The sequence below is a fragment of the Rana temporaria genome, chromosome 11 (genome assembly GCF_905171775.1).
Source record: "Rana temporaria chromosome 11, aRanTem1.1, whole genome shotgun sequence".
NCBI classification, from domain to species: domain Eukaryota; kingdom Metazoa; phylum Chordata; class Amphibia; order Anura; family Ranidae; genus Rana; species Rana temporaria.
The window spans coordinates 115,168,130-115,189,430 of record NC_053499.1 but is presented as its reverse complement, the minus strand read 5'-3'; positions in this window follow the sequence as shown (position 1 = coordinate 115,189,430).

Here is a 21,301-nt window from a genome sequence, read left to right as displayed (position 1 = left end):
CATACATCAGCTGCTTGGCAGGGGTTGTATTTATGCGTTTGAACTTCAGTGAGAGACTTAAAATGTTTAGCTTTTATCCCCGACCTTTACTAACCTATGTGTGCAAACTACTAAACAAATAAAGCTCAGACAAACAGAAAGGACCCCTTCAGGGTCCAGATGATGTGAAAATAGATATGAACATAATTAGCATTTTTTAGGCAATAACCATAAAAACGGTTATGTAAGCAATGGAGAATGACAGTTCTATTTTTGAATGTCATTTTTTCATAAATTAGTCACTTCACGAGTCCAAGAGTTGTTTTGGAAAATACATGCAACATATTTTAAAAAGTCCCTATTTCTAACAGCAAATAAAGTCACACTAAAATAGAATCAGCTGGATGTCTCAGTTTTGTGTTTGGTTCCATTAAGGCGATCCTGGGAATCTATTAACCAGTAATCAGGACCAATGTTTGCAAAAAGGAGATGGAGGTACTTGTAAAAACACTTGCAGCTCCATAGCTACAGCTTAAAGCGGATGTGCCACTAAACAAATATATTAAAAGCCAGCAGCTACAAATACTGCAGCTGCTGACTTTTAATATAAGGACACTTACCTGTCCTGGAGTCCAGCGGTGATCGCAGCAGATGACGAGCCGATCGCTCGTCACCCTGCTGCTCCCCCCTCCATCCACGGTGAGGGAACCAGGAAGTGAAGCGCTCCGGCTTCACTGCCCGGTTCCCTACGGCGCATGCGCGAGTCGCGCTGCGCCCGCCGATTGGCTCCCGCTGTGTGCTGGGAGCCGAGTGTTCCCAGCATACAACGGGGGACGGACGGGAAGCGGAGGAAAAACCCGTCCTTTGCCCGTATCGTAGGGCCGGAAGTGGGTGCAGATACCTGTCTGTAGACAGGTATCTGCACCCCCCTCCCCCCTGAAAGGTGTCAAATGTGACACCGGAGGGGGGGAGGGTGCCGATCAGCGGGACTCCACTTTAGAGTGGAGATCCGCTTTAAAGCGGAGTTCCACATTTGGCATGTTATTTGTTTTTACAGGCACCCAGCTCCCACTTCTTCCCCTGGCTCCGCGGTACTGGAAGGAAGTTCGCCTCTCCCCCTCCCTCCCTGCAATCTTCTGGGACAAGTCACAGGTCCCAGAAGATTGTCCGGCCATTCACAGCGTGCAGCGTGGCTCACACATGCGCAGTGCGTGCCCAGCTATGAAGCCAAAGCCAGGCGCCCACAGTTAGAATGCCGGCACCTCGGAGAGGAGGGGGAGAGGAGCAAGGCTTCCTGCACCCGCATTGCTGGCCCGTGGGACAGGTGAGTGTCTGATTATTAAAAGTCAGAAGCTACACTTTTTGTAGCTGCTGACTTTTAAATGGGTGGAGCTCCGCATTAATAAACAAGCCGTACCAAGTTAAGTTAGAGCTAGATTCAGGGAGCTCGGTGCATAGTTTTGCTGGCGTAGCATATCGAATATACACTACACCGACGGCGCGCAGAGAGCCCAGAGCAGTATTCACAAAGCACTCGCCCCGTACGTTGCGGCGGCGTAGCGTAATATGGTCAGCGTAAGCCCACCTAATTCAAAGTAGGCTGGTAGTGGGCGTGTTGTATTGAAATGATTTGTGACCCCATGTAAATGAAGCGCCGTACGAACGGCGAATGCGCGCACATGCTCAGAATCATGTCGCATATACTCCCTAAGCTACGTCGGCTCAATGCTTTCGACGTGAACGTAGCCTACGCACAGCCCCATTCCCGTACGACTTACGTAAACAGCGTAAATTTCGACGGCTGTTCCGACATCCATACCTTTACATTGGCTGCGCCTCATATAGCAGGGATAACTTTACGCCGGTCTTACGCCTTACGTAAACAGCGTATATTGATGCGCCGGCCGTACGTACGTTTGTGAATCAGGGTATTTAGCTCATTTACATATTCTACGTGTAGATCTATGAAAGCGCCCCTAGCGACCAGCGTAAATATGCACCCTAGATACGACGGCGTACTAAGACTTACGTCGGTCGGATGAAGCAGAAATTCAGGCGTATCTTGTTCCCTGAATACCGCGCATAGATACGACGGTGCATCCTTTAACTTACGCGGCGTATCAATAGATACGCCGGCGTAAAATGTCTCTGAATCTAGCTTTTAGTGTTCACAGCCACTCCTTTGTGTAAGTTTTTGCTTACTTCCTCGTATAAGACAAATGATGACAAAACCTCTTCTATGTGGTCCTTTATTAAACTCTGAAGTATCTTCTTGACTATAGAAGTTAAACTTACATATCTGTAGTTATTTGGTAAAGACTTTCATCCCTTTTTAAATATAAGCACCGCATTGGCCTTGTGCCAATCCATTGGTTCCCTTCTGGTTGAAGGGCTTAATTTTTTTTTTTTGTCTAATGCCTTGTACACATGATCGGAATTTCCGATGAAAAAAGTCAGATAGAATTTTTTCATTGTATATTCCGACCATGTGTGGGCCCCTTTGGACTTTTTTCCATCGGAATTTAGAAATAGAACAATAGAATTTAGAATAGATCGTCAGTGTGGAACTCCGACAGAGAAAAAAACATGCATGCTCAGAATCAAGTTGACGCATGCTCGGAATCATTGAACTTAATTTTTACTCGGCTCGTCATAGTGTTTTACGTCACCGTGTTTTGGACGGTCGGAATTTAGTCTGACAGTGTGTATGCAAGACAGCTTGAACGGAATTCCGACGGAAAATTCAATCGGATTTCATCCCATCGGAAATTCCGATCGTGTGTACAGGGCATAACTGTTTTGGACCATGTCAGATATGTGCCAATATTATACCCTTAATGGACTTGGTGGAGCTCCACCATTTTCCTTTGTGTTTACAGGTCCGAAGAAAGGATTTAATAGCTTTGCCTTCTCTTTGTCAACAGTCATTAACGTTGTATTATTTTTTAAGAGACTTGATTTTTACTATTACTATATTTGAAGATTTTTTTTTTTTTTGAGGGAGGTGGTCTTAATTTTATTCCCAACCTGTGGTTTGTTTTACATTTTTGTGATCTTGATTTCCATTTGTTATATTCTTTGTAACTTTCAAACCATGAAAATGTTCCTTTGTTTGTATATTTTTTTAAATACCTTTTTCTTATTCTTGACGACTTTTTGGACGTAAGCCACATAGGTTTTTCTCGCAACCTTTGAAAAATATTGCCCATGGTATGAAGAGATGTACCTGGAGGAAGCAAGGTGAGTTTGGAAATGTGATTTAAATGAATGATAAATTGGAAGAATAACCTTTTATTATGCCTTTTATTAAGGTTAAAAATTATTTTAATTATTTTAATCAGAATTAAACTTTAAAGGGGTGTTCCAGCCTGTGTTTAAGTTTATTAAAAGTCAGCAGCTACAAAAAGTGTAGCTGCTGGCTTTTAATAAAAAGACACTTACCTGCTCCATGGTTCCAGTGACGCGCCGGCCGGGGCTCCACTCCTCGCCCCCCCTCATTCCTAGTGTGGGCACCCAGCAGTGACAGCTTTCGGCTTCACGGCCGGGCACCCACTGCGCATGCGTGAGTGGCGCGGCGCCGTCCGATTGGACAGGCACTCGCCTACAGGGAGGGGCTGCAATAAGGCGATTAAGCTATTCGCCTTACCAGCCCCTCGGTGGAAGGAGGAAGTGGGACAGGAAGTCCCACTCCTCCTGAAGTCCCCTCCCCCCCAAAAAAAAATTACATGCCAAATGTGGCATGTAAGGGGGCAAAGAGTGGATTAAGCGGAAGTTCCATTTTTAGGTGGAACTCCGCTTTAAGGCTTACTTAAACAGGTAATGGTTTTTAATTATTGAACTTGAAGTGAAACAAAAGGCATGACAGTCTAACCAAATGCCATATTCAGCTACTATGTAATGTACAAGCCTCATAAAGTAACCAAATCTTAATTTCTGTCTGAAAATTTTAACAACAGGGGAAGTGCTGTCAACCCAGAAATCTGTGAACAGGACTAGTTGTGGCCAGGTGCTTATTAGCAGAGTACAGCAGTGGCAATGCCGATAGCCATAGTCCCTGCTACATCTTTCATCCCAGTATAGTGAAAGCCAAGCAGGCATAGCTAACACTAGAGTGGCAACTCTGCTCTGAATTTTGGAGCAGTGCAGCTTTGCTTCCACACTATCACAGAAAGCTGCATTAGGTGGATTTCACTGACAGGCTAAATAGATATTTGAGTGCTTTTCAGTGGGGTTAAGAGAAAACTTTAAGTGCTGCAGCACATACTGTATACATTTTTTAATAAGAGGCCATAGTTTTTTTTAAATACCTCTTGAGATCTTTGCTGGGATACCCAACATACAAAGGACAGATGTCACTCCCTGCTTCAATGCTGGAAGCAACGGTTATAATTATACCAAAAGATGGGAAAGATCCACTGGACCCTGTGGCATATAGACCTATATCCCTTCTGTGCTCTGACGCTAAAATCATAGCAAAGGTCTTGGCAACAAGGCTTAACAGGGTTATTTCAAAATTAATTCACCCAGACCAGACGGGGTTTATAGCTAATAGATCTACCAGTATGAACATCAGGAGGACATTTCTAAACTTACAAACCCCAACACAAAATGTGGGTGCAAGGGCCGTATTGTCACTGGATGTGACCAAAGCCTTTGACAGCGTAGAATGGGGGTATATTTGGAAGGTGCTGGATAAATTTGGGTTCGGCCCGATTTTTTCAGGGTGGATAAAAATGCTTTATGATAATCCTAGTGCTAAGTTAAAAATAAATAATGAAATCTCAAAAAAAATTGTCCTCGAGAGGGGGGACGAGACAGGGGTGCCCTTTGTCACCCCTGCTCTTCGCCCTAGCGATGGAACCTCTGGCAATCGCTATTAGGTCGAATATTGAGATATCCGGATTCCAGAGAATGACGGGAGAAGAAAAAATTGCGCTTTATGCCGACGACATCCTGCTCTTCCTGGGAGACACGGAACAATCTCTGACAAAAGCAATGAGCTTGGTGGAGGAGTTTGGGAGTTTTTCGGGACTAGAAATAAACTGGGGGAAGTCCGAGCTACTGCCGATAGATCCACTTGGAGAAACGGCGATACGAGGACTGCCACAGTTAACAGTGGTGGATACAATGAGATACCTGGGGATATTGGTGACGAAAAACCCTAATCAATACATTTATAAAAATCTCATCCCTCTACTTGCTAAGTTCAAACAAAAAATTTATATTTGGAAACGTCTCCATCTGTCAGTGGCGGGTAGGTGTAGCTTAATCAAAATGATTTGGCAACCACAACTTTTATACATAATGCACAATTCCCCAATATGGATTGGTAAAAAATGGTTCAATAAAATTGAATCTCTCTTTAGGGAGCTAATTTGGAAAGGGGGACAGGCTAGGATACGTCTTCGCACACTGCAGCTCCCGGTGGGGGAGGGAGGACTTGCAGTGCCCCAACCCGAGATCTATTATTTTTCTGCACAACTGCAACAAATAGGGGGAGGTAATATCCCAGGAGGAGGTACCCCTAACGGGATGATAATGATGAATGGGGTCTCTCACGACACTATCTTTGAAGCACTAGAGGCTGATTCCTTTAGATATAGGAATCCAACAACAAAAATGATAACCAAAATATGGAAATCGGTTAAAAAATTGATGGGCTATACCGGGTTTTCTGAACTCTCCCCACTGTGGAATAACAACAAACTGAAGGAAGTCCTCCAGATAGGAAAGGTCAGAGCATGGGAAATAAATGGTATTAAAAGGTTGAAACAACTGTATAAAGAGGATAAATATAGGAAATTTCAGGATTTAAGAGAGGAATTCAAGATACCTCAATATTCATTTTTCACTTATATACAGGTGGGGCATGCCCTTGAAGCCCAGTTTAGGACACAAACGCTAGTGTGGTGTGAAATGCCCCTTCTCCAAGAACTAGGCAAGGTAGGACCAACTAAGGGACTCATCTCTGAATTATACAAACAGATGGGTAAAAAGGCTAATATGGGCCGGCATCTTCTAAAAACAAAAGAGAAATGGGAGGAGGATCTGGGGGAAATGACACAGGATCAATGGCGGAGGGTTTTGGAGATGGGGCCGAAAGTTTCGGTCTCACCCCCACAGAAGGTCTCCCATCTGATGCTGGTGAATCGAGCTTACTATACACCTAAACGTCTGTTCAACTTTGGGAGAAGAACAGATGACAAATGCCCTAGATGCCAGGGGACTGGAGACCTAGTACACATGGTGTGGCGATGCCCAAAGTTGTTTCGCTATTGGGAGGGAATAGTAAATGTCATAGGGGAGACATTTGGTGTACCTCTGGAGGCAGAAGCCACACTATGTGTACTAGGATATAGAAGGGAACGGAACGAGAAGAAAAGCACCACAGTAGTATTACTGAGATGTCTGTTCCAAGCAAGGAAATTAATAATGTTAAGATGGCAGGCGACAACACCTCCAACAATAAGGGAATGGGTGGGAGCAGTAAATGAGACGATATGTAAAGAAAGAGCAGTCTATACAAAAAGAGGTAACCTTAAGGAGTTTGAGGAGATGTGGAGACCTTGGTTGGAAGAGAAGGACCTGCCCCTCTAGTGGGTAAGAATTATAACTGGGATGAGGTAGAAATAAAATAACTCTTAAAAATAAAGCCAGACATGTGTCATTTAGGAAAGTTGGGGCCGGCTTTGAAACCTCACCAGGGGAGAGAGAAAAATGGGGGGAGGGCCCAGGTATATAAAGTTAAGAACGAAATATTAGGTACCAACCACACCGTGAATAGGTATAAGAACAGTCCCCTGTAATGGGGATGATCTGAGCATTTTATCTTTTTCTCTTTTTTTCTTTTTTTCTTTTCTTTTTCTTCCTTTCTACTGGATGTTGTTTCCCTTTCCCTTCATATAAATAAGATAATCAATGTATATTCTTAACTTTTATAGTAGTTGTATCGTACACTAAGATTAAGTAACAAATAAGAAATGATGTTGGTTCTTGGAACTTTTTTGATATGAAAGATTTGTTTAAATAATCAAATATGTATGAGGAAAAAAAAGACAAATAAAGAATGAAAATTTAAAAAAAAAAGAAAGACAATAAAAGTAATCACAGGACATCAATCAAAAGAAACAAAGAGTGAATCTGCAATCCACGTGAACAGTTGAGAACTTGACATCATTGTACGGTGTACAAAATAGTGCTCCCATGGGCCCACCATCGGCAAACATGACTGGATATTCCCCTCACCTTGTCACCCGCCGGCACCGGCGCAAGCAGAGGGGGGCCAAATAAGCCTCCAACAATCAATGACAGTGTTTTTAACGATGTATTAAATTGCTGTCCATTGGTACCTGATTATTGCCTATATGTGCAAGTTTTTCAAAAAATTAAGGTCTAAAAAGTACTGCTGTTATGAAGGCCAAGGGTGTTGAAACCAAAATGTTGCTTTAATTTAGATTGTTCTACTGTTCCCTCTCATTAAATTTACTAAAATTCAATAAAACATGTACAAAAACCAAAATAAATAAATAAAAATAAAAATAAAAAAGGACAGATGTCAAGGCTATCTAAGGATTTAAAGTGGAAGTCCATGCAAAAACTAAAATCCATCTAACACTAACCTCTCTATCCCTGTAAAGAAAAGATGTGTATACATTCCTTTTTGGAAGCTGATCTGACCTGCTCGGACCCGATCTCTAGCGGCGGAAGCGCTGCAGAGGACACGGCCGACAACATCTGTGAAATAACTGTGAAGTGATGCCAACCATAGAGCTAATATGGGGCTTCCGTTGTCATCCGTCTCCTCTGTACCCATTTCCACAGTGAAGCTACGGCTGACAGCTTAGCATGGGATCCGGTCGGAGTGGGTCAGATCGGCTTCCAAAATGTATACTCATTTTTTCTTTATAGGGATAGAGAGAATAGTGTTAGATCCCTGGTGTCGTTTTTGCATGGACTTCCACTTTAAAAAGAAAAAAAAAAAATATATATATATATATATATTCCACTATGAAGATTCTGATGACAGACAGATGGAGTGCTATGGTACTTATCTGGTGTTTCGTTATCTTCCATCAGAACAGATGGGGGAAGAGGGGGGTCATATGAGAATGGAAAATCATGCTAAAATAAATATAGTGGAGAGTTTTTTTTTTGTCTTCATTATTTATCAAGTGCTGAAGTCTATCAGAGAGTTGCAGATCGTTTATTAAAATAGGTTTCTCAAATTCCTATATTTGTACATTCCTTGAGGGTGGATTTCCTTCTATGCTTGAAGCAATGTAAGAAAATAGACAAAATTGCATTTTCAACTTACCTTGCTACAAAACCCAAACTGAATATGTTCTGCTCAAATTCAAATTGAGGTTTTCATAGTGGGATTTATAATAATAATAATAATAATAACAATAATAATTAACCATGCTCTCAGTAGGTTATATCAAACATCAGCCTCATTAAAGTTATTCTAAGGGTTGGATTTTTTTTAATAACAAACATGTTATTCTTAGCCTCCCTGCCGGTATGATTATGTCAGATTTTTGAATCTCATAACGGTACATTGTTTTGCATAGAAATTTGGCATTTTATATTGTAGGCCTGTAATTCATAGTAATAACACACTTAAAAACAAGAGTCTAGTAGATATTTTGTCATAATAAAGTTTGAAACGCAAAATCATAAATTATAATATAATAAATAACTATAAATAATTTTAGAAAATCTTAGTATAATAATAATAAAATTAATTTCCCCACGATTCACTATCGCTCAATTCTGTTCTAATTTACTATCGCTGTTTTCTAGCTGGTCTAAAACTGCTTTTGACGTAAAGGGACACTTTTTGGTTGCTATGGACAATCTCAAGTTTCCAGGCAGAAGGAACAGTATATATAATATAAAAGTGCATGCAGGGCACTGGACAATTTAATAGGGACAAAAGGGAGGTGAAATGATTTGATCCAGTAATGTAATCTGTAAGATTACAGTGTACTGTATGTGTTATGTTTTTTGTACTTTTTGAATTTGCCGCCGGGCTCCGCCCCCATGCGTTGCGACACTTGCAGGGAACGGAGCCCGACACACAGAGCATTGGACGGTGGACACAGCCCGCAGACACAGTGGGGGGACATTGCAGGATCCTCTGTGACAAGGTAGGTAACCTGGACCAGGATTCTGCAATGCAATCTCGAGTGTGGCTTGGGGGTTCCCGCTAATGGTATTGAAATTTAACCCCGAGCCACACTCGGGATTACCGCCAGGGAGGTTAATACATGGTGGATTGGGAATCTCAGTATGCTTATTTAAAGGAGATGTCCAGCCTGGGCTCATTCGGCTCATTCGGGGAGAGGAGGAGTCGTCTAGGCAGCCTGTAGTCAGAAGCAGGAAGTGGGACAGGAATTCCAACTCAAAACTAAGCACCTACTCTCCCCTCCAAAAAATACATGCCAAATATGGCATGTGAGGGGACGAGGAGTGCTTAAAGCGGAAGTTCCACTTTTGGGAGGAACTCTGCTTTAAGGGAAAACCTAAGGACAGCAGAACGATTACTTAGAGGGGCACTACTGCTTGGGACAGGGTCCATACACCCCTTTATCTTTAGCCAGGGATGGACTGGCCATTGGGACTACAGGGAGTTTCCCGGTGGGCCGATGGCTCAGTGGGCCGGCTTCAGTGACAGCCGACCGCCTCCCCCCTCCGCTCCTCTGTCTCTCCCTTCCTGCAGCGCTCACCTCCTCTCCCTGCCCACAGCGCTCACCTGGGGGGGAACAAAGAAGTAGGGGGATGACAGAGGAGCATGGGGGGAGGGGACAGACAGCTGACTCAACAGCTTTGGCCTGGGAGTTTCTAATTTCTGCCTAATCTTGTCCCATAAGGTGGGGCACCAAACTGATTCTTTGTCCCGGGTGAAATAATGTCTAGCTTCCCCACTGGTACTGCCTATAAGAGTACCAGTACCAGCCATTCTACTCTAATAAAGTAGAACGGTTAGTGGCTAGTGAAGGGGGAGAGGGGGCTTGGGTGGCCGGGGGGGATGCGGGAGTTGTCCGGCCGCCATGGGAGAGACCTGTCAAAGTGGGCCAGTCTATATGAAGTCCAGGGCCAAATTTTTGTCCCAGTCCAGCCCTGTCTCTAGCTCTCCCCATTGCGATCTTCATTACAAACTCTGCACTGCAAAGAAGATTATTGGCTAGTGTTGGTACATTGACATCTTTGCCCTTACAGCTATGACATTTTCACAGCCAGAAATGTATCCAATATGTGTGCAGGAGGTCACGTCAACATGTTTCTTTAGACTCCACAAAACTATTAGCTGTACAGCTTAATGTTCTCAAAGATAGAGCTATATTGCCAATTCTAAAGGAAAACAGATGACTGCTTACTAAATGTTGATATGGTTATTCCCATATAATAACACTAATACATAATGGAAGAAAGATGAGAATATAAATGACTAACATACAAATGGCAAACAGCTTAAGAGGAACCTGTACAAACAAAACAAAGGCTGCCATTTCTTAACTCTCCTTCTGGAAAATGCTAGTTGCCTGGTACTGACCTAGAACAAGTATGCAGATCAGGAAATCTTCAACCTGGCATTTGAGTCTGAATTCTAGTTTCCAATCAGTGACTCAGAAAGTGTTGAAGTCAGACTCGACCAAGAAATTAAAAATTTGTAGAAGGAGATCAGAAATGAGTGTTGTCTTATTTGTCTCAGTACCCTTGAAAAAGTCGTATTTTGCAATGATAGCTATTTCTTTATGAACAGTTTCAAATTGAAATGGAAATGATCTGGGTTAATGCATGAGTCATCTTTTTATGTAGGGCAAGTAAACTAGTATTTTGTTTCTTAGATACTCAACACTCATATGACAACAACATAACAAAGCATGTATTTGCATAGTGAGCTCATGTAGCATCTTAATCAGTTACTAATATTCTGGAGAGCAGCCACTGGAACAGAAATAATATCATCTGTTAACATCTGCAAAGTATACAGACAAAACACTTGCGTTAATTCAAATGCATTGAACAATATTCTCTAAAATGACAAACAGCTACCGTATTTATTGGTGTATATCGCCACTTTTTTGCCCTGAAAATCAGGGCAAAATCGTGGGTGTGCGATATACGCCGATACCCGCTTCCCGCGCCGAGTTTGAACCACTGCGCCGGCATATACCGAGCGCAGTACACTCGGGTATAGTCGGGCAGGCTCGGCTCCTCTCGCAGTCACGTCCTGGACGTACAGGACACACAGGACGTGACCGCGAGAGGAGCCGAGCCTGCCCGACTGACTATACCCGAGTGTACTGCGCTCGATATATGCCGGCGCAGTGGTTCAAACTCGGCGCGGGAAGCGGGGATCGAGCGGGGAGGACACCACGATGGCCACAGAAGGACGCCGGCCCCGATGGACGCCGCGTAAGACACCAAAACTGTAAGTACTAAAATGTTTTTTTTACAGGAATGCGGGTCCACATTAGGGGTGCGTGCTATATGCCGGAGCGCGCAATACCCCGATAAATACGGTAATTAACAGTTTTCTTTAACCACTTCCTTACTGGGCACATATACCCCTTCCTGACCAGGTGAAATTTCAGCTTCTGGCACTGCGTCGCTTTAACTGACAATTGCGCGGTCGTGCGACGTGGCTCCCAAACAAAATTGGCGTCCTTTTTTCCCCACAAATAGAGATTTCTTTTGGTGGTATTTGATCACCTCTGCGGTTTTTATTTTTTGCGCCATAAACAAAAAAAGAGCGACAATTTTAAAAAAAAGTCAATATTTGTTACTATAATAAATATCCCATTTTAAAAAAAAAAAAAAATATATTTTTTTTCTCAGTTTAGGCCGATACGAATTCTTCTACATATTTTTGGTAAAAAAAAAAAATCGCAATAAGCGACTGGTTTGCGCAAAAGTTATAGCGCTTACAAAATAGGGGACAGAATTATTATTCATTTTTATTATAATTTTTTTTTACTAGTAATGGCGGCTATCTGCGATTTTTTATTGGGACTGCGACGTTATGGCGGACACATCGGACACTTTTGACACATTTTTGGCGCCATTCACATTTATACTGCGATCAGTGCTATAAAAATGCACCGATTACTGTATAAATGTGACTGGCAGTGAAGGGGTTAACACTAGGGGGGCATGGAAGGGGTTAAATGTATTCCCTGGGTGTGTTCTAACTGTGGGGGGAGGGGGGTGACTGGGGGAGGTGACCGATGCTGTGTCCCTCTGTACAAGAGACACAGATCGGTCTCCTCTCTCCCTGACAGGACGTGGAGCTCTGTGTTTACACACAGAGCTCCACGTCTTGTCCCTGTAGCCGCCGATCGCGAGTGCCCGGCGGACATCGCGGCCGCCAGGCACGCGCATCGGCATCTCAGGAATGCGGCGGACACGCGCGCGCCGCCGGCGCTCGTGCGCCCTCTAGTGGCCTGGAAGAGCGGAGGACGCATATATGCGTCCTGTTAGAGATTTAGAACCACCCTGCGGCCGCACATATTCGTACGGCCGTCGGGAAGTGGTTAAAGTTATTTTTACAGCATAGTTTTATGGCATTTTTATTAATATTTTTTTTTTACTAGTAATGGCGGCGATCAGCGATTTTTATCGGTACTGTGACCTTATGGTGGACACTTCGGACACTTTTGACACATTTTTGGGACCATTGGCATTTTTATAGCGATCAGTGCTATAAAAATGCATTGATTACTATAAAAATGCCACTGGCAGGGAAGGGGTTAACACTAGGGCGAGGAAGGGGTTAAGTATGTTCCCTGGGTGTGTTCTAACTGAAAGGGGGGTGGGACTGACTAGGGGAAATTACTGATCGCTGTTCATACATTGTATGAACAGACGATCAGGCATTTCTCCCCCTGACAGGACCGGGAGCTGTGTGTTTACACACACAGCTCCCGGTTCTCGCTCTGTAACAAGCGATCGCGGGTGCCCGGCGGTGATCACACCCGCCTGGGCACGCGCGCCGGGACCAGGTGGCTGATTCGCGAGGTGACATAGATCTACGTGACCTCGTGCAGAGGAGCCGACCTGCCGCCGTATAACTGCAGTGGCTGGACGGCAAGTGGTTAATGTCTAAACCGCCAGCAACAAAAGTGAGTACCCCTAAGTGAAATGTCCAAATTGGGCCCAATTTGCCATTTCCCTCTCCGGTGCCATGTGACTTGTTAGTGTTACAAGGTCTCAGGTGTGAATGGGGAGCACAGATGTGTTAAATTTGGTGTTACCACTTTCAATCTCTCATACTGGACACTGGAAGTTCAACATGGCACCTCATGGTAAAGAACTCTCTGCCGATCTGAAAAAAAGAATTGTTGCTCTACATAAATAGGGCCTAGGCTATAAGAAGATTGCCAAGACCCTAAAACTGAGCTGCAGCACGTGACCAAGACCATACAGCAGTTTAACAGGACTGGTTCCACTCAGAACAGGCCTCTCCACAGTCGACCATAGAAGTTGAGTGCACATGCTCAACATCATATCCAGAGGTTGTCTTTGGGAAATAGATGTATGAGTGCTGCCAGCATTGCTGTAGAGGATGAAGAAGTGGGGGAACAGCCTATCAGTGTTCACACCATACACCGCACACTGCACCAAATTGGTCTGCATGGCTGTCATCCCAGAAGTAAGCCTCTTCTAAAGATGATGCACAAGAAAGCTCGCAAAAAGTTTGCTGAAGACAAGCAGACTAAGGATATGGATTACTGGAACCATGTCCTGTGGTCTGATGAGACCAAGACAAACTTATTTGGTTCAGATGGTGGCAAGCGTGTGCGGCGGCAACCAGGTGAGGAGTACAAAGACAAGTGTGTCTTGCCTATAGTCAAGTATGGTTGTGGGAGTGTCATGGTCTGGGGCTGCATGAGTGCTGCCGGCACTGGGGAGCTACAGTTCATTGAGGGAACCATGAATTCCAACATGTACTGTGACATACTGAAGCAGAGCATGATCCCCTCACTTCGGAGACTGGGCCGCAAAGGCGGTATTTTAACATGATAAGGACCCCAAACACACCTACAAGACGACCATTGCCTTGCTAAAGAAGCTGTCGGAGAAACAACCAGTTTAGCCGCGCCAGCCGTGTCCCTGCGCACATGCGCGGCGGAATGGCGCTTCGGCACATGCGCGTTCGTGGCCCGCTGGAACGGCACGCGCGCATGCGCACTAGTGCACATCCAATCGGCGCTCTGGCTGGCCTATATAAGGCTGCCCAGGTACTCTGAGGCCTCGTACACACGACAGAGTTTCTCGGCAGAATTCACCGAGAAACTCGGTCAAAACCCTGATTCTGCCGAGAATCTCTGTCGTGTGTACACTTTTGGCTCGATGGAGCCGCCGAGGAGCTCGTCGAGAAAATAGAGAACATGTTCTCTATTTTCTCGTTGTTCTATGGGAGAAGGCGGCCCGCCGAGCTCCTCGGCGGCTTCATCCCAAAACTCGACGAGGAACTCGACGTGCCAAGCACGTCGAGTTTCTCTGTCGTGTGTACGAGGCCTGACAGATTGCTGGTTTGTCTTTAGCTTCCTGTTTGAGCCTGGTTCCTGTTTTATGTGTAGCACTACCCCCGGAGGAGCTGCTGGTTGTTTTGGGTGGCACATTAACCTTGTGGCTCTTCCGAATTCCTAGGGGTGCATGGTGCATTTAGTAGAAGTAAAGGAATGTCAGCAACAGGTCCTTTTTGCTGTGCTCTTTATTACCCGGCCGGGTAAAAACAATAACTTGTGGTGAGGAAAGTAAAGTTGAAGGAAGAAAGAAGAATAGCAAATGATTGGAAACAGTCCTGCTCCCAAACGTAACACTTCTCTGCGCCACTTCTGTGGAATTAGCGTACCCGGACAGGCCTCTCTCACTGACCTGGCATCCGAAGTATCACTCAAACATTTGTAGGATAAAGTCCCTGCCACAGACCCTCCTTAGTGAACTTGAACTTGAGGAAAAGTCTTTGCCACAGACCCTCCTTGGTAAACGTCAGGAAGACACCTCTGCCACAGGCCCTCTCTGGATTGTAGTTACGGAGGCAATCCTCCTTAAGTGAATTACGCCTGGATCTCCTTCTTAATGTCGCTCAGGTACCGACTGACAGGTGATCAATCCTTCAGTGTCCGGCTACCTTGATCCCTGGTGGTTTGTCGAAATCCTATTGGACCGCCAGCCTCTCAATGGCGCTCCTCAGACGCACTCCCCACCGAACAGCACTACCGCTTGGGATCCTCAAAGGTGGGAACCCAGTCGCTCACTGGGTCCCCGTCGCTGCTCAAATGTTCCAGGCCAACATGGCCCCGGAACCAGGAACACTGCGAGGCACGCACGTTCCGGCCAGGTAGGCCATAACGCCGGGGCGGCGTGATGTGGCCACCCTAAAGGTGGGTGCCACACTGGACGAAGGAGAACCCAGAAACAATGGCGTCTGCCCTATAAATACCCTCTCCCAGCATGCACATCGAGACTTAACCCTCCTGATTGGCTGCTGGGGAAAAGCACCCAAACCTTGACTCCACTGCTGCCATCTACTGCACAGGGGTGGGAAGAACAACAGAATGAGCCCACAGCACAGTCAAACTGAGACAGAGACCCTGTTTTGCACATAACAATTTGGATCAGAGTTTAACTACATTCTACCATCTAACATCTCCCTCTAAATTTAATTAGCACCGGTACTTAAAGTAATCAGGCGCTACACCTGTATCTGACTTCCTGTTGTGACCCGGATTGACACTGACTACTCTGCTCTTATCCTGGATCTGACCCTCGGCCTGTTTAACGGACTCTGCCTTTCTTCCTGTGCTTAACCCCATGCCTGTGACCCGGATCTGCTACTTGTCTCCAGCCCTTGACCTTCTGCCTGCATCTCGGATCTTCTACTTGTCTCCAGTGCTAGACTCCCTGCCTGTAACCTGGATCGGCCCTCTGCCTCCTTGCCTTGTTTCTCCACTTGTGCTCTGGACTCTTGTATCTCCAGCCAGTGTTCTGCACCCACCTGTGTTTGGCATGGCTGGGCAAAGTGACGTATATTTACGTCACATTGAATTTTCCTTGTGGGCGCGTGCCCCTGCCGCGAGCTCCGTGACCGTGCACGTGAGACCCACAGACTCGATGTCCGCCATTGTCCCGCGATCGGGTCACAGAGCTGCAGAACGGGGGGAGGCCAGTGTAAACAAGCATCTCCCTGTTCTGCCTAGTGACACTGACACTGATCGTCTGCTTCCTCTCATTGGGAGCAGCAATCAGTGACGTGTTACTCATAGCCATGCCCCCTAACAGTTAGAATCAATCCCTAGGACACACTTAACCCCTTCCTAGCCCCCTAGTGGTTAACCCCTTCACTGCCAGTCACATTTATACAGTAATCAGTGCATTTTTATAGCACTAATCGCTGTATAAATGTGAATGGTCTCAAAATAGCGTCAAAAGTGTCCGGTATGTCCGCCATAATGTCGCAGTCATGATAAAAATCGCTGATCGCCGCCATTACTAGTAAAAAACAAATATTGCCAACAAAACTATCCCCTATTTTGTAGATGCTATAACTTTTGCGCAAACCAATCAATAAATGCTTATTGCGATTTTTTTTAACCAAAAATATGTAGAAGAATACGTATCGGCCTAAACTGAGGAAAAATAGTTTTTTTATATATATTTTTGGGGGATATTTATTATAGCAAAAAGGAAAAAATATTGAGACGATCAAATACCACCAAAAGAAAGCTCTATTTGTGGGGAAAAAAAGGACGTCAATTTTGTTTGGTAGCCACGTCGCACGACAGCGCAATTGTCAGTTAAAGTGGATTTCCACCCAAAAATAGAACTTCCACTTTTTGGAATCGTCCCCCCTTAGGTGTCACATTTGGCACCTTTCAGGGGGGAGGAGGGAGCAGATACCTGTGTAATACAGGTATTTGCTCCCACTTCCAGGCATAGATCACTTCGGTGATGGAGGTGACCTACGCCACTTCCTGTGCCTACACTGTCCTCCCTCGCTGTCTTCTGGGAGACACACGGGTCCCAGAAGACAGCAGGGGCCAGTGAGGAAGTGCAACGCGACTCATGCATGCGCAGTAGGGAACCAGGAAGTGAAGCCGCAATGCTTCACTTCCTGATTCCCTCACCGAGGATGGCGGCGGCAGCAGCCGAGAGCCGAGCGACTAATCGGCTTCGGCTGCCTACATCGTGGGCGCCCTGGACAGGTGAGTGTCCATATATCCATGCAGTATTTGTAGCTGCTGGCTTTTAATATATATTTTTTTTAGGTGGACTTCCGCTTTAAAGTGACGCAGTGCCGAATCGCAAAAAGAGGCCCCCGGTCATTTGGTAGCCAAATGGTCAGGGGCTGAAGTGGTTAAACTATAACTATTCCTTGTGTTGTGCTACCCCGGCAGAAGCCTGGTAGATTGGGTTCTCTGTTCTTCTGCCTCAATTATGATTACAACCTAAGCCCCGCTGACACAGCAGGTTAAAGAAGAGCTCCAATCTCCTGTGTAAAAGTTAAAAGTCAGCAGCTACATAAACTGTAGCTGCTGACTTTTAATAAACAGCCACTCACCTGTCCCATGATCCAGCGCTGTGATCAGCTTAGCCATTTTCACTTTGTGTCCTCTCTTCCCAGTGCAAGCATCTTTACTGGATACAGTCACCACTGCACTTTAGTGTTTTGACTTTAATGCTGGGCTCTTGCAGATTGCACTCATGTGATATATACATCTCTCAGTCCCATCAACTGCCTTTTTGTTTTTTGCCTTCCCACCTTATTGGATCATTAAGGACAGCTGTTCTCCTATCTAACACCCACATTGTGTATATGTACATATATGTGTAGCGCCTGGTTACTTCAAAGTACCGGTGCTATTGAAGTTTAGAGGGCGATCAGAGTACTAATGACTCTGATCCCAATTACAATGTTCAGATAGGGTCTCTGTTGGCTAATTCTGTTGTTGCTGGGGTGCTATCCCGCCCAGGGGCAACAGGTGGCGGCAGCGGAGTTGAGACTTGGGTGTTCTTTTCCAGCAGCCAATCAGGAGGGAGTGTCCTTGCTGGGCATGCTGGGAGAGGGTACTTATGGGACAGATGCCATTGAGTCTGGGTCTTCTTCGTCTAGTGTGGCACCCACCTTTAGGGTGACCACATCACAGCGCCCCGGCGTTATGGCCTACCTGGCCGGGGCATGCGTGCCACGCGGTGTTCCTGGTTCCCGGACCATGTTGGTCCGGAACGTTTGAGCAGCGGCGGGGACCCAGTGATCGACTGGCTTCCCACTTTTGAAGATCCCAAGTGGTATAGCTGTTCGGTGTGGAGTCCGTGGTAGCCAGAGACTGAAGGATTGATCACCTGTCAGTTGGTACCTGGGCAACGTTAAGAAGGAGATCCAGGCGTAATTCTTCCGAGGAGCATTGCCTCCGTATTTGCAATCAGAGAGGGCCTGTGGCAGAGGTGTCTCCGTGAAGTCCATTCCAGGAGGGTCTGTGGCAGAGACTTTTTCTCAAATCCAAGTTCATTCCAAGGAGGGTCTGTGGCAGAGACTTTATCCTAAAAAGGTTCGAGTGATACTCAGCCTACCAGGTCAGTGAGAGAGGCCTGTCCAGGTACACTAAGTCCACTCAGGCAGGAGTGGTATGGGAAGTGTTACATATGGGAGCAGGACTGTTCCAAATACTACGCCTGAATCTGCTGTTCTCCTTCTTCTTTCAAACTCTATCCTTTCATCACCAGTTCATTGTTTTTACCCGGCTGGGTAATAAAGAGCACATAAAAGACACTTGTTGCGGTTATTCCTTTACTACTGCTATATGCACCATTCACCCCTAGGAATTCGGAAGAGCCACGAGGTAAATGTGCCACCCAAAACAATCCAGCAGCTCCTTCGGGGGTAGTGCTACACGTGGGGTCTCGTCCGGGATAGGCTGTTACCTCGAACAACCGAATTTAGAAGTTTTATTCCGCCATTGATGCAAGGAATTGTCGTGGTGTTAAACTGTGCCAGAAAAGAAAGAGTTTACGTCGCCATTGAAGTTTGGGTGCACGTGCAGTGCCGTGATGTGTACCCACAACATGTGAGAAAAAGAACTCAGAGTGGGAGGAGTTACCCACCCCTGCGTGAGAGGTAGGATGAGTTTGGTGCCAAAGGACAGAGTGATTGACCGCCCATGAGAGAGAGACGTGCCAACAGGTCTGTGCCATCAATGTCATTTGAAAGGCTGCAACCCCCGATGTCTGTGCCGGGAGTCAACGCGATGTCTGCTACTGCTGGAGTCCCCCCTGACAGATACCGGAATTCGAATGCGGACCCAGGGGAGGTTCCTCTTGTTTTTTATCGGTAGCATGGAGGCCCTCGGACTGTCCTGCCCCCGCTGTTCGGAGCTGGCCATCCGTATTCTGCCCTTTGCCCAGTGCAAGAAAGGACTACTTGTTCCAAGTGGAGCCACCGACTGAATCTCCCCGGGAATATAAGGTGGATTGGATCACTGGGACAGTGACCGCAGAAGAAGAGGCCCCCTTGCCCGGAACCCTGTTCCACTGCTCCGATCACTGATCCGGAGATAGTGACTGTATACATCTACACTGACTCTGCCATCGGCTGCTACCCCGATCGTGTCACTGGAGGTAAGCGATACTGAAGACAAAAAGTGTGTGCCTGTTGTGAAAGTGGATGCCGCAACAGACACAGCGGTTACCAATGTGGTCTCTGTTTGGTACGCTATTATGGAAAGATGGGCCCCGTCCAGGTCTCCCACGGCTGTGGTAGAGGCCTGCCCTTCTGCAAACATGACAAGGTCAGTACTCTATTGAGAGAGAGAGTGTGTTTGCCTGCTGAGGAGTATGACACTTCTGACCTGGACTCATCATCTGATGCTGGAGATGATAAGTGGTTCGAGCCAGAGTTTCCCGAGTCACAGTTGGGTAAAAACTCCCGGGCTTCCAAACCACGCAGACACAAGAGACGCTCTGGGGATACCACGCCACGGGCGGATGTCCCGCATGTGACATGGGGAGTTGAGATGCTAAGTACCAGTGTTGTTACAGAGTTTAACCCCATACCCGCTGCCTTGCCTGTGTTGAAGAGAGCACCTGACGCTGTTGTCCTGTTAGGACTTGGACACCCCCGTACCTTGCCGAAACTGGCCGACCTGCAACGCATTCTTATGAAAAAGGTGGCCATGGACTACGGGTGGGAATATCCCTATGTGCCTCCAGCTCTTATGCCCCTGATTGAAGAGATGAGAGAGAGTTGGTACAAGGATGCCATTTGGGAATACTTGGGAGTACCAAAGACTGACCGCAATACTGAATATGCATTCATCTCTGTTGGCCAACGTTTTGAAGGCTGCCTAAAACACTGGAGTCTCGGTTGGTACATCTTCAGTGACAAAGTGGTTCTCAAATGTCCCGGAAAAGTGGATCAAGTTTTCTCCATTACCACTACAGATAAGAGAGGGGACATCATCACTTTGCCTGACCCAAGGTTCCACAAGTAGGACATTTGTCTACAAGTGCTATTTGTTGTCAGCTCCTGCTTTGAAGAAGTCCCGAGGGGTTGATCACCCTTTTCTAGTTTTGTTTTTATCCTTGCCGGATCCACATTTGAAACATATGTGCAGAACTTTGGGGGGATAATAGTTAGTACGGATAGGGTCCCAACGGCTTCATCATCAGCAAGAAGAAAAAGAAAAGAAAAAAGGAAAGTTTTTTTTCTTCTTCTCCTGTTTGCTCTAATTGAGCCAGCCAAAAATGTGCCACCCAAAACAATCCAGCAGATCCTTCGGGGGTAGTGCTACATACAGTATGTATATATACACAAGACATATATGGAGTTGTATAGTGGATTGGTTTTCAATTGCATATTGTGTGTAGTTTGGACACTACAGTGAGGGGTGTGCAGGGGACAGAGGACACTACAGTGGGGGGGCAGGGGACAGAGAACACTACAGTGGGGGGTGCAGGGGAGAGAGAGGACATTACAGTGGGGGAATGCAGGGGACAAAGAACACTACAGTGGGAGGGGGGTGCAGGGGACAGAGGAAACTACAGTAGGGGAGTGCAGGGGACAGAGGAAACTACTACAGTGGGGGAGTGCAAGGTACAGAGGACACTACAGTGGGGGGGGGGGGGGGGCTGCAAGGTACAGAGAACACTACAGTTGGGGTGTAGGGGACAGAGGACACTACAGTGAGGGGGGGTGCAGGGGACAGAGGAAACCACAGTGGGAGGATGCAAGGGACACAGGCTACTACAGTGGGGGGTGCAGGGGACAGAGGACACTACAGTGGGGGATGTAGGGGACAGAGAACACTACAGTGGG